The following is an 11519-nucleotide window of genomic DNA, read 5'->3' as shown; positions in this document are numbered from 1 at the left end:
TAGTATAGCACTCAAATTTCTAATGGAGAAACTAGGAGAATTGAAGGAGGAAATAGACAGTAAAACCATATTAGTGGGAGATTTGAACCAACCACTATCAAATTTAGATAAATCACATAAAAAAATAAATAAGAAAGAGGTAAAAGAAGTGAATGAAATCTTAGAAAAATTAGAATTAATAGACATATGGAGAAAAATAAATAGGGACAAAAAGGAATACACCTTCTTCTCAACACCACATGGCACATTCATGAAGATTGACCATACACTAGGTCACAGAAACATGGCATACAAATGCAGAAAAGCAGAAATAATAAATGCAGTCTTTTCAGATCATAAAGCAATAAAAACAATGATCAGTAAGGGTACATGGAGAACCAAATAAAAAATTAATTGGAAATTAAATAACATGACACTCCAAAATTGGTTAGTTAGAGAACAAATCATAGAAACAATTAATAATTTCATCGAGGAGAATGACAATGGTGAGACATCCTTTCAAACCTTATGGGATGCAGCCAAAGCAGTAATCACAGGAAAATTCATATCCCTGAGTGCATATTTTAACAAACTAGGGAGGGCAGAGATCAATCAATTGGAAATGCAAATGAAAAAACTCGAAAGCAAACAAATTAAAAATTCCCAGAAGAAAACCAAACTAGAGATCCTAAAAATTAAGGGAGAAATTAATAAAATCGAAAGTGATAGAACTATTAAACTAATAAATAAAACTAGAAACTGGTACTTTGAAAAAACAAACGAAATAGACAAAGTACTGGTCAATCTAATTAAAAAAAGGAAAGAAGAAAAGCAAATTAACAGCATCAAAGATGAAAAGGGGGACATTGCCTCCAATGAAGAGGAAATTAAGGTAATCATTAAAAATTACTTTGCTCAATTATATGGCAATAAATATACCAATTTAGGTGATATGGACAAATATATACAAAAATATAAACTGCCTAGACTAACAGAAGAAGAAATAGAATTCTTAAATAATCCCATATCAGAAAAAGAAATCCAACAGGCCATCAAAGAACTCCCTAAGAAAAAATCCCCAGGGCCTGATGGATTCATAAGTGAATTCTATCAAGCATTCAAAGAACAGCTAATCCCAATACTATACAAACTATTTGACATAATAAGCAAAGAGGGAGTTCTACCAAATTCCTTTTATGACACAAACATGGTACTGATTCCAAAACCAGGCAGGTCAAAAACATAGAAAGAAAACTTCAGACCAATCTCCCTAATGAATATAGATGCAAAAATCTTAAATAGGATACTAGCAAAAAGACTCCAGCAAGTGATCAGAAGAGTCATTCACCATGATCAAGTAGTATTTATACCAAGGATGCAGGGCTGGTTCAATATTAGGAAAACCATCCACATAATTGACCATATCAACAAGCAAACCAACAAAAATCACATGATAATTTCAATAGATGCAAAAAAAGCCTTTGACAAAATACAACACCCATTCCTATTAAAAACACTAGAAAGCATAGGAATAGAAGGGTCGTTCCTAAAAATAATAAACAGTATATATCTAAAACCATCAGCTAATATCATCTGCAATGGGGATAAACTAGATGCATTCCCAATAAGATCAGGAGTGAAACAAGGATGTCCATTATCACCTCTATTATTTAACATTGTACTAGAAACAATAGCAGTAGCAATTAGAGAAGAAAAAGAAATTGAGGGCATTAAAATAGGCAAGGAGGATACCAACTTATCACTATTTGAGGATGACATGATGGTCTACTTAAAGAATCCTAGAGATTCAACCAAAAAGCTAATCAAAATAATCAACAATTTAGCAAAGTTGCAGGATACAAAATAAACCCACATAAGTTATCAGCATTTCTATGTATTTCCAACACAGCTCAGCAGCAAGAACTAGAAAGAGAAATCCATTTCAAAATCACCTTAGATAAAATAAAATAGTTAAGAATCTATCTGCCGAGACAAACACAGGAACTATATGAACAACTACAAAACACTCTCCACACAACTAAAACTATATCTGAGCAATTGGAAAAACATTAACTGCTCATGGATAGGACGAGCCAATATAATAAAAATGAACATCCTACCCAAACTTATTTATCTATTCAGTGCCATACCCACTGAACTTCCAAAAAATTTCTTTACTGATTTAGAAAAAAACCATAACAAAGTTCATTTGGAAGAACAAAGGATCAAGGATATCCAGGGAAATAATGAAAAAAAAATACAAAGGAAGGGGGCCTTGCAGTCCCAGATCTCAAACTATATTATAAAGCAGTGGTCATCAAAACAATTTGGTACTGGCTAAGAGACAGAAAGGAGGATCAGTGGAATAGACTTGGGGCAAGTGATCTCAACAAGACAGTCTACGATAAATCCAAAGATCCCAACTTTTGGGACAAAAATCCACCATTTGATAAAAACTGCTGGGAAAATTGGAAGACAGTGTGGGAGAGATTAGGCTTGGATCAAAACCTCACACCTTACACCAAGATAAATTCAAAATGGGTGAATGACTTGAACATAAAGAAGGAAATTATAAGTTAATTAGGGAAACACAGAAGAGTAGACATGTCAGACCTTTGGGAAGGGAAAGACTTTAAAACCAAGCAAGACTTAGAAAGAGTCACAAAACATAAAATAAATAATTTTGACCACATCAAATTAAAAAGCTTTTGTACAAACAAAACCAATGTAACTAAACTCAGAAGGGAAACAACAAATTGGGAAACAATGTTCATAAAAACCTCTGACAAAGGTTTAATTACTCAAATTTACAAAGAGCTAAATCAATTGTACAAAAAAATCAGTCCATTCTCCAACTGATAAATGGGCAAGCGACATGAATAGGCAGTTTTCAGATAAAGAAATCAAAACTATTAATAAGCACATGAAAAAATGTTCTAAATCTCTTATAATCAGAGAGATGCAAATCAAAACAACTCTGAGGTATCACCTCACACCTAGCAGATTGGCTAACATGACAGCAAAGGAAAGTAATGAATGCTGGAGGGGATGTGGCAAAGTTGGGACACTAATGTATTGCTGGTGGAGTTGTGAATTAATCCAACCATTCTGGAGGGCAATTTGGAACTATGCCCAAAGGGCGCTAAAAGACTGCCCTTTGATCCAGCCATAGCACTGCTGAGTCTGTACCCCAAAGAGATAATAAGGGAAAATACATGTACAAGAATATCCATAGCTGTGCTTTTTGTGGTGGCAAAAAATTGGAAAATGGAGGTATGCCCTTCAATTGGGGAATGGCTGAACAAATTGTGGTATATGTTGGTGATGCAATACTATTGTGCTCAAAGGAATAATAAAGTGGAGGAATTCCATGGGAACTAGAACAACCTCCAGGAAGTGATGCAGAGCGAGAGGAGCAGAACCAGGAGAACATTGTACACAGAGACTGATACACTGTGGTACAATCGAATGTAATGGACTTCTCCATTAGTGGCGATGCAATGTCCCTGAACAATCTGCAGGGATCTAGGAGAAAAAAACACTATGCACAAGCAGAGGACAAACTGTGGAAGTAAAAACACTGATGAAAAGCAACTGCTAGACTACAGGGGTTGAGGGGACATGTCTGAGGAGAGACTAAATGAACACTAATGCAAATACCATCAACATGGAAATGGGTTCGAATCAAGAACACTTGTGATACCCAGTGAAATCACGTGTCAGCTAGGGGAGAGGTGGGGGAGGTGGGGAAGAAAAGAAAATGATCTTTGTCTCCAATGAATACTGTTTGGAAATGACCAAATAAAATAATGTTAATAAATAAATAAATAAATACAATTCTTAAAATTATAAGAGGCGGCTAGGTGGCTTAGGCACAGGAGGTCCTGGGTTCAAATAAATGTGGCCTCAGACACTTCCTAGCTGTATGACCCTGGGAAAGTTACTTAACCCCCATTGCCTAGCCCTTACCACTCTTCTGCCTTGGAACCAATACTCAGTATTTTTTTTTTAACTCTTACCTTCTTAGAATCAATACTAAGTACTGGGTTCAAATCTGGCCTCAGATTCTTCCTAGCTGTGTGACCCTGGGCAAGTCATTTTACCCCCATTGCCTAGCTCTCATCACTCTTCAGCCTTGGAATTGTATTGATTTTAAGACAGAAGTTAGGGGTCACAAAAAGAAAAGAAATACAATCCTTTAAATAGTTGGGGGGGGGGTTTACGTCCAAAGACCTGAGATGAAGAACCTCTGGTCTTGAACTAGAAGCCACATCTCCTTACTTTGAGTGCCAGACTCCATCAAGGCATTGTGTTAGGCTCTGAGGATACAAAGATCACCCCAAATCCCTTATCCTCAGGGGGTTTATACTCAGCTTTGTGAATGCCAATCAGCATTCTACAAGGATGAAGGTAATGGGGCAAAGGAGAGGCCTCTGAGAGACAATTGAAGGGGAAGTGCTCCATTTCACCCAGAGATGATGGACTTCATTCAATCTGCCAGGATGATGGGAAGAGGGAAAGGGGCTGGTGAATTCTGGGATAGGAGGAGGAAAGATGATGGCAAAATGGGGAAGGGAGGCGCCTCTTCCTTTCCTTCCCCCTCCAGAGTGGGGCCAGAGAATTTCTTTCTTCTTCTTTTTTTTTTAATTGAAACCCCCACCTTCCATCTTGGAGTCAATATTGTGTATTGGTTCCAAGGCAGAAGAGTGGTAAGGGCTAGGCAATGGGGGTCAAGTGACTTGCCCAGGGTCACACAGCTAGGAAGTGTCTGAGGCCAGATTTGAACCCAGGACCTTCCATCTCTAGGCCTGACTCTCAAGATCCACTGAGTCACTCAGTTGCCCCCAGGACCAGAGAATTTTTAAGCTTCCTTTCAGCTCTAAAACTCTGCATTTGCCCCTTTGTGCCACCAAACAGGGGTGTATGGGGTGCTCAGGGAGGGGTAATATCTCTGGTATGGAGGGCTTGTCGTGCCCTCCTAGGGCAGCTCTCCAGCCTCTGATCCTCACCTGACACCCAGCTCTCACTTGTGGCTCCCAGTAGCTGCTAGCATGCGGCAACGGCTTCCACAGGCCGGCCAAACCTTGTGAGGGTAGCCATCGGGTCATTGACCTCTGGTGAACCAAGGCTTTGCTCACCCAGCATGTGAAGACTGCTTTAGCTGAACAGATGGAAGAAACCAATAAGAAGGTTCAACGGCTGAGAGGGCGACGCAGCAAGGCACTGTGGAGTGCTTAGGGCGTGTTGGAGCACAAAAGACAACACGGCCATCCAATGCAGCTGAGGAAGTCTCCAGATGTAACGACTTTTCGTGCCACTGGACCCAGGCTTCCAACGCCGAAAGAGTGGGACTGTCTCTGTGCACTGACTTTTCCACTTAAAACTTCATGCACAAGTGTCTTTGTGCACAAAAACACACAAAGACAATCGTCATCCTCCGTTACTGAGAGACTACTACTACTGCCACCAAACAGAAGGCTCTTTTTTTTTTTTTAAACCCTTACCTTCTGTCTTGGAGTCAATACTATGTATTGGCTCCAAGGCAGAAGAGGGGTAAGGGCTAGGCAATGGGGGTCAAGTGACTTGTCCAGAGTCACACAGCTAGGAAGTGGCTGAGGCCAGATTTGAACCTAGGACCTCCCGTCTCTAGGCCTGTCTCTTAATCCACTGAGCTACCCAGCTGTCCCCCCCCCCCCCAGAAGGCTCTTTTTTAAAATTAAAATTTTATTTTTTTTAAATAAGAAGGCTCTTCATAGAAGCTTACTTGCTTGGGTGGTGCAGCAGATAGTGTTAATCTTGGAGTGAGGAAGTTTTGGTTGTTCCCGTTATGTCCAGCCTTTTATGGCCTCATTTGAGGTTTTCTTGGCAAAGATACTAAAGTGGTTTGCCATTTCCTTCTCCAGATGAGGAAACTGAGGCCAAAACAAGGGTAAGTGACTTGTCCAGAGTCCCACAGCTAGTAAGTATCTGAGGCTGGATTTAAACTGGGGTCTTCCTGATTCTAGGCTCAGCACTCTACTCACTGTGACCCCTTAGCCACTACCTCTCTTCATCACAGGAGTTCAAATACAGCCTCAGTCACAAACTAGCTGTGTGACTCTGAGCAAGTCACTTAATCTTTGCCTGCCTCAGTTTCCTCATCTATAAAATGGAGATAATAATAATAGCCCTTCCCTTCCAGAGTTGTTTCAAGGATCCAGTGAGATATTTGTAAAATGCATGGCCCAGTTCCTAGCATATAGGAGGTGCTTAATAAATGCTAGCTTGTTTCTTTTCTTCCTGGATTAATTGTCCAAGCCCTTTTCTCCCCAGGTGGGCATTAATGCTAAGTGGTCCAAGGAGAATGGGCATTGGGGCATGTGGATAATCCCATTACCCATGGAAAGGAAGCCCTGACCTGGAATTGAGGAAGCCTGGGTTTAAGTCCCATCTGTATCCTGGACTCTCTGGGTGATCTTGAGCAAATACCTTCCCCTCACAGAATCACAGAACTTGAGATCTGGAAGGGACCTCAGGGTGCATCAAGTTCAACTTTTCCATGAAAGAAATGCCTCCCATACAAATGGCAGACGGGCCTCAGAAGACAAGAAACTCATCACCTCTTGGACCAGCACATTCCACTCATTCCACATTCCATTCGCTGTCCTGCCTCATGAGAGGGTTTGAGTGGCTGATTTCTAAGGCACTGTCCAGCTCTGGTCATCCTAGCACTGTAGATGGGGGGGGGGGGGCTGATGGGTACTATTCTGCCTACAGAGGGCACTGTTTGCCCATTCTGGCCCTCAAGGAGCCTAGGAGCCATCTCAGCTACATGGAGAGGGAGGAGGAGGCTGGAGGGTCTCTAGCAGGCACTTGGGAGTCAGTCTTCCTCCAGTCATGTCTGTTTTTCCCATGGACACTTCTTTCTTCTTCTTAAACAAGCTAGAAGCAGGAGGCTTGGCCTTTAGCTTAGCCCAGTCTAGGCTTCACTGCCCTAGTATGTAACTTGAGCCCTCCATGGCTGCCTGATTGGTGAAGATGAGGGCCTGGTTCTTGGGCCTGATTCAGGGCAGAAAGTGGGGGTCACTGAATGCCTGAGGCCAGGGCATTGCCCCACTCCTGAGATTCTGTCTGCTCCCCTAGTGACCCTGAAGAGAGCCCCAGAGACCTGCCCCGGCAGAGCTCTAAGCCCAGACACAGGAAGCAAATGCAGATGGGACTGGGCAGATTGGGGTATCTGCAGGGTGCTTTTATACATTTGAGGGGCCAGGGCTTGCAGCAGGAGAAACAAAATGTCTAGAGATCCACAATTTAAAAGGGAAGGGAAGAAACCACTAATCGAATTGGCATTTCCTAGTCAAGCACCATGATTTGAGTGTCAGACTGTCCCACACGTGCATAGAGGCCAGAGGAGTCCAAGCGGAGCAGTAAAGGGCAGTTTGGGAACAATGGGTATTTTTTAGCTCAAAGGCAACTCAGGGTATCTCAGGGTGAAGAAAGCAAGCTAGTCCTAGAGGAGAGAATCAGAGGGAATCCAGACATTACTTGATGTTGCCATTAAGGGTGAGGAGGATTCTTCTCCTCATCTACATTTTTTTTCATCTCTTCAAGCTTTTTGACCAACTTCAGAATGTCATAGTTCTGAGCCAGCTACATCCCAACCTCATTGCCCAATGTAGATCCTAGCAAAAACTGGAAGGTGGTGATGACAAAGGTGGTGACTGAAGCAGCTGAATCAAGAGCCTGGAGGGTGGGGATGGAGGGATGCATAAGAATAGAAGGGAAGTTGTTAAGATGGGGCCCCTGTAGCTCCAGGGTTACCTTCTCCCGGAAGCCTGTCCTGGATGGCTCAGGTTAGACTGAACTGAACCCTGTTGGAACTGCATATAGGCTCAGGGATGGCCAGAGCTGGGAGAGTGCTTAGAACATGAAATGCCAGAGCTGGGAGAAACCAAAGTTAAACCAAACTCCTCAATGTGAGGAGACTAATCTGGAGCCCTTGTTTCCATCCAGTGTTGCCTCGTTTTCAAATTGTTCCATTTTTGAATTCACAAATAGATATCCCCACAGCCTGAGCAGAAGTCCAGGTAAGATCCTTAAGCTCCCTCCGCCCCATATCCTATAGACCTGGGACTTCTTTATTCCTGGGTCCTTCTCCCAAAGTGGGAGACCCCAGTACTCATGTTCTTGATGTGGGATAATTCACCTCACAGCAGTGTGTGCAGAGTGACTCTATCTGTCTCTCCCCATAGGTAGGCGTGCTTCCAATGTCTTTGTTTGTAACTGTGTTTGTGTATCTCTGTTATGGGCGGGAAGGATACCCTTAGGGTTCGGGAAGGATACCTTTTGCAAGAATGCAAGACTCCAAAACTTAGCTTAAAAACAAAAAGAGAAATTTATTAGTTTAGGGAGTAATGTTGAGAATGGCCAGGAAGATAGCAAAGGTGGGACAGCAAGGTCTGGAGCAGTTCCTTGGGCGGACAGCATGAAAGGAAAAGCTGTTCCTCCATGGGGACAGCATGGATAGAAGAAAGGCTGTCCCAGACAACATCAATTCTGGGAATTTTATACTTTTTACAACAGATGCTGTGTCATGGTGCGGATGTAACCTGTAGTGTTAGTCCCTCAGGCATTTGGTGGGGTGAGGTGGTCATCTGACTGGGGCCTGCCTGGAGGCATAAAGATTCATCCCTTTGTCTGTCTTAAATCTAGAGGACAAAAGAGGATAAACATCTCCGGACCCTAGGTGGGGTTATTGGGTATTTCTAGGTTAAGAGTAAGAAGGGAGCAAGGGATTTTCCCTGTAAGAGTTCCCCTGGGTTTCTGGGGGTACAGTGCCCATGTCATCTCTATGTCCAGTGTGTGTGTGTTCCTCCCACTGCTGTCTCTCCCCATTCCTCTTCTCTCTCTGTCTCCCTCTCTCTGTCTCTTTTGTCTCTCCCTCTCCCCCCTGTTTCTCTGTCTCCTCTCTCCCTCCCTCTTTCCCACCCTCACTTTCACCCTCCTTCTCTCTCTCCCCCCCTCTCCCTCTCCCCCCTGTTTCTCTGTCTCTGGTCTCTGTCTGCCTCTCCCCCCTCTCCCTCTCCTTCTCTCCCCTCTGTTTGTCTGTCTTCTCTCCTTCCTTCCCACCCTCCCCTTCTCCCTCCCTCCTTCTCTCTGTCTCTCTGTCTCTCTCCCTCTTTCCCTCTCTGTTTCGGTCTCTGTCTCTCTCCCCCTCTCCCTCTGCTTCTACCCCTCTGTCTCTCGTCTCTGTCTCTGTCTCTGTCTCTCTCCCTCTCCCCCCTCTGTTTCTCTCTCTTCTCTGTCTTTCTCCTCCCTCTCTCTTCTTCTTCCCCGGTCTCTCTGTCTCCCCCTTCCTTGGGGTGGCTCTGCTCCAAGGGCCCCGGGCGCCGGGGGCGGAGCTGGAGCGGGGCTGGAGACTAGCGGGCCCCTCCTCCTGTTTCTCCTCCTCCTGCTCCTCCCCAGCCTGCTTAAAAGTCCCGAGGTCTCCCAGGCCCCTCCAGATGCACCCTGAGCAGTCTGGATCCTTCTAGCTTCCCACCTTGGAGACCCCCTGCTCGGCGCCTCCCGGCCCCGGAGAACAGGTGAGCGCCCGCCCAGTGTCGCGGCCCGCAGGCTGGACTTTTGGGGCCTCCTCCCTCCCCAGGTGGTCAGGGAGAAGAACCGAGTGAGGGAAAGATGGGGGAGTTCTGCAGCCACCCCCTTCCCCCTTAATCCCAAACGGAGGGGGGTTCCAGGCGATGGGGGAGGGAGGAGCTCCCTGGCTTCCCCAGACTGGGCTATGCCCCCCCCTCCCCGGCAGGGGGCGGGCTCCCCAGACCATTCCATCCTAAGCACTATCTCCATGGACTGGGGTGGGAGACTTCTTTACACTTTCCGAGTGGGACACGGAGGTTCTGGCTGCTAAGCTGGAGATGGAGATGCTGGTGAATACTAGGAAAGGCACCTCTTTCAGCTTGGCCTTGTGATCTTTGCTTCTACTGAACTTGGCTTAGAAGAGGGGTTCAGGGGTACGCAGGGGACAGGTCCGGTGCTGGCATTCAGGGGGCCTGAACTCCAGACCTGGTTACACGGCTGATCCAGAATATGACCCCAGCTAAGTTCTTTCTTGATCCTGGCCTCAGTTTCCTTTTCTGTTAAGCAAGTGGCTCATATTAAGTGATGTCAGAGGTCCCCTTTCCCTGGGTCTTCCTAAGGGCTGTTCTAGCTCTCATGCTGTGTTTTTAGTTCTCTCTCACGCTTCAAGATCCCCAAGAAAGCCCGTTCCCTCACTCAGAGGGTCTCTTTGGTGAGCTGGAGGCCCTCCAAAGCGTGTTTGGGACTGAGGAGTGACTTCGGAACCTGTCTGGGTCCCAGTAACCCAGGCTCCAAGCCAACAACTCCCTGAGGGCAATGTGTTAGATAGGTGAAGAAAACAAGGCTCAAATAAGTCAAGAAATTCTGGAGCACAAGATTGGACAGCTGGGAGGGACCTTGTCCAACTCCTTCCTTTGACAGAGGGGGAGAAGACAGACCAGGGAAGTGAAAAGTGGCCCCAAATCTCAGGGTGGCACATGGCAGAGCTGGGAGTTGTTCTCCAGGGTGGTGACTCTATCCAAGGCTTTTTGCTCATGCCACGGTGTTCCTCCCAGGTCGGAGAGCTCGGGTTCTAGGGATTTCTCCTCCGAAATTCCATGTTCTAAGCATCCTCCTGACTTTCTCATCTTAAGTCTGTGTTCTAAGTCTTTGGCACTGAGTTCCTTTCCCCTTTGATCCTCTGGCCGTCACTTTGGCCCTCTCTCTTCCTACCCTGGAAGAGGAGCCAAAGGAAATAAAGATGGGAAAGTTCCTGGGGATCCCCATTCCCATTGTAGATTTTTTTTAAAAACCCTTACCTTTGTCTGGGAGTCAATACTGTGTATTGGCTCCAAGGCAGAAGAGTGGTAAGGGCTAGGCACTGGGGGTCAAGGGCCTGGCTCTCAATCCACTGAGCTACTCAGCTTCCCCTCCCCCCTCCATTACAGATTTTTGATTCGAGAGATGTGTGTGTTTGTGTGTTTAGTTTCAGTTCAGATTGTTATCTAAGAGATTGCTTGTTACTACAGTTCGGGGCTGACTTCTGAGCCTTCTCCTCTTTTTTAGTCTTATCCTGCCTCCTCCAGCTTCTTGACTTCTGATCCAATTCCAGGGCCCCTCTCTGGGGGATGGCCAGGAATCCTACCCTGGCTCTCTTCAACCTCACCTTCCCTTCTGCTCTCCAACCCCAGACAACCCCTGGGAAGATAGGATTATCCATATAACTCTCTGATTTCCCTCCAGAGAAGCTAAGGGGGCTCAGGCAGGAGTAACTTTTGGACAGGGAGCTGAAAAGTGATTGTGCTGTCACTAAGAATATTAGTTTGGGGAGCAGCTGGGTAGCTCAGTGGATGGAGAACCAAGCCCAGAAATGGGAGGTCCTGGATGCAAATCTGGCCTCAGACACTTCCCAGCTGTGTGACCCTGAGCAAGTCACTTGACCCCCATTGCCTAGCCCTTACCACTCTTCTGCCTTGGAACCAGTCAATACACAGTACTGATTCCAA

The 11519-nt window shown here is 45.3% G+C and overlaps 1 protein-coding gene across 1 annotated transcript in view; it reads left to right on the top strand.

The window, feature by feature from the left end:
* Window positions 1–9225: 9225 nt before the first annotated feature.
* The window catches only part of ATP8B3 (ATPase phospholipid transporting 8B3), a 94635-nt gene continuing 92341 nt past the window's right edge, over window positions 9226–11519 (top strand). Inside the window, exon 1 of the mRNA XM_056822189.1 lies at window positions 9226–9542. The gene's annotated coding sequence lies outside the window, so the exon portion shown is untranslated. The remainder of the gene's footprint in view (window positions 9543–11519) is intronic.

Source organism: Monodelphis domestica, chromosome 3 (assembly GCF_027887165.1).
Source record: "Monodelphis domestica isolate mMonDom1 chromosome 3, mMonDom1.pri, whole genome shotgun sequence".
NCBI classification, from domain to species: domain Eukaryota; kingdom Metazoa; phylum Chordata; class Mammalia; order Didelphimorphia; family Didelphidae; genus Monodelphis; species Monodelphis domestica.
This window is presented reverse-complemented; position numbering and strand designations above follow the sequence as displayed.